The sequence below is a fragment of the Lipotes vexillifer genome, unplaced genomic scaffold, assembly GCF_000442215.2.
Source record: "Lipotes vexillifer unplaced genomic scaffold, Lipotes_vexillifer_v1.1 scaffold314, whole genome shotgun sequence".
In the NCBI taxonomy this organism is placed as follows: domain Eukaryota; kingdom Metazoa; phylum Chordata; class Mammalia; order Artiodactyla; family Lipotidae; genus Lipotes; species Lipotes vexillifer.
In genome coordinates this window covers 1178224-1180553 of record NW_006777107.1, presented here as the reverse complement: position 1 = coordinate 1180553, position 2330 = coordinate 1178224, and the positions used below count along the sequence as shown (strand labels likewise).

The 2330-nt window shown below is 41.1% G+C and overlaps 1 protein-coding gene across 2 annotated transcripts in view; it reads left to right on the top strand.

The window, feature by feature from the left end:
- The window catches only part of MET (MET proto-oncogene, receptor tyrosine kinase), a 135567-nt gene that overhangs the window by 107963 nt on the left and 25274 nt on the right, over positions 1-2330 (top strand). The window lies entirely within an intron of this gene.

The following is a 2330-nucleotide window of genomic DNA, read 5'->3' as shown; positions in this document are numbered from 1 at the left end:
GCAGGAATGACCATAATACTTACCTCAGGGAAGTGTCTTTGCAGGATAAAATGAGATAATTATAACTCTAAATTGCTCAATGGGTGTAGGGGATTAAAGACCAGAAAGCTCCTTTTATTTTGCTTTATTTAAAAACCTATGTATTACTGTTTTAATGACTGAAGAACTAATCCAATTTTGTAAATATGTTCTACTATTTAATAATAGTTAATATTAAATAATAAAAAGTAAATAATAAAATTTCTAAACATAAACATTTTTTTCCACAGCTTGATAAAGCTATGTTTATTTTAAATGACAAAAACCAGCCTATACCTTTTTTTTTCCTGATTCGGTCCCCTCTGTTATATAGTAGTGGGCTTCCAGTATCAGTTTTTTGATATCTTGGATTGTAAATTTTTTAAATAATCACTATACAGGGCTTCCCTGGTGGTGCAGTGGGTAAGAATCCACCTGCCAAGGCAGGGGACACAGGTTCAAGCCCTGGACCAGGAAGATCCCACATGCCGCAGAGCAACAAAGCCCGAGCGCCACAACTACCGAAGCCTGTGTGCCTAGAGCCCGTGCTCCACAGCAAGAGGAGCCACCGCAATGAGAAGCACGTGCACCACAACTAAGAGTATCCCCCGCTCGTTGCAACTAGAGAAAGCCCTCGCGCAGCAACAAGACCCAACGCTGCCAAAAATAAATAAATAAAATAAATTTTAAAAAAATAAAATAATCACTATACATATAAAACTGATATTAATTTCTTATGTAAGTCACTAATTATTATGCCTTTCTTAGTAGGCACAAATGAAAAGGGGTTTCGTTGTTCAGCTTTGTGACCTGTTTTTGTTTTAGAGAAGCTTTTATGCAACATCCTAGGCAGCCCTGAGCCTAAAAGAAGGAGTATTGGAAATGTAAACGCAGTATGTTCATCCCTTCCCCCAGCCTTCATCATTATCTAAGCAAGCAAGACACATTTTAGTCATTCCCTCATAAATCAAGCCCTCCAGCTCTTTAATCTCTTTCCTTTGTCATTCCCTGAATTTCTTCCAGTATGTGAGCCAATGCCTTAGCCCTCCTCAGTCCTAACCAACAAGTTGTCATTTGAAGCCCCAAGGTGACTTATTAGATTTATGTGCTTCTACGTTGACTTGCCCTGTGGGACTGACCTGGTTCAATGGAGTACGCATACTGCCTCTAGAAGTATCGTAAGGATAGAGTGTGTCTATATCCATTTTTTTTAACTCCAAATTCATGTTAGAAAGAAGTATTTTCTTCCAGCTTCTTTTCCGAGAATAATATTTGACCTAGCAATCTGTCGAGATCCATATGAGACAATGTATGTAAAACTAGTTTGCCAAGTATTAAAGGTCATGTAAAACAAAGTGGGAAACAAAGTAGCAGTACTGTATTTGTTACTGGCTGCTCTTTGTCCCTAAGAAAAATGCTAATACGTTTTGATAGCTCTCTTTCCTCAAAATAATGACTTTTTAATAAATAACCATACTCGGACTTCCCTGGTGGTGCAGTGGCTAAGAATCTGCCTGCCAATGCAAGGGACACAGGTTCAAGCCCTGGTTCGGGAAGATCCCACATGCCGTGGAGCAACTAAGCCCGTGTGCCACAAGTACGGATCCTGCGCTCTAGAACCCGCGAGCCACAACTACTGAAGACCGTTCACCTAGAGCCCATGCTCTGCAACAAGAGAAGCCACCGCAGTGAGAAGCCCGCCCACCGCAACAAAGAGGAGCCCCACTCGCTGCAACTAGAGAAAGCCCACGTGCAGCAACGAAGACCCAACGCCAAAAAATAAATAATAAAAATAAAATAAATAAAATTTTAAAATAATAAATAAATAGCCATACCCATTAAGTCTTCATATGAGAAATTGTGCCACTTCTTTACCAAGGCTAATTATCGGTTTCTTCAACAAAACAGTGATATTTTAAATACCTAATGGTGACTTCAATTAACTAAATATGTCAAATTGAACAGTGTTTTTAAAGCTTTCATGTAACTATATAATTGTTCAAAATAATGTAATCATGGGCTTCCCTGGTGGCACAGTGGTTGAGAATCCGCCTGCCGATGCAGGGGACACGAGTTTGTGCCCCGGTCCGGGAAGATCCCACATGCCGCGGAGCGGCTGGGCCCGTGAGCCATGGCCGCTGAGCCTGCGCGTCCGGAGCCTGTGCTCCACAACGGGAGAGGCCACGGCAGTGGGAGGCCCGCGTACAGCAAAAAAAATAAAAAATGAGTGTCAGAAAATCATGTGCCTTGGTAAACAACATGGCCTGTGTTTGCTGTATATTTATATTCCTTCACAATTGTTTGCATTCCTG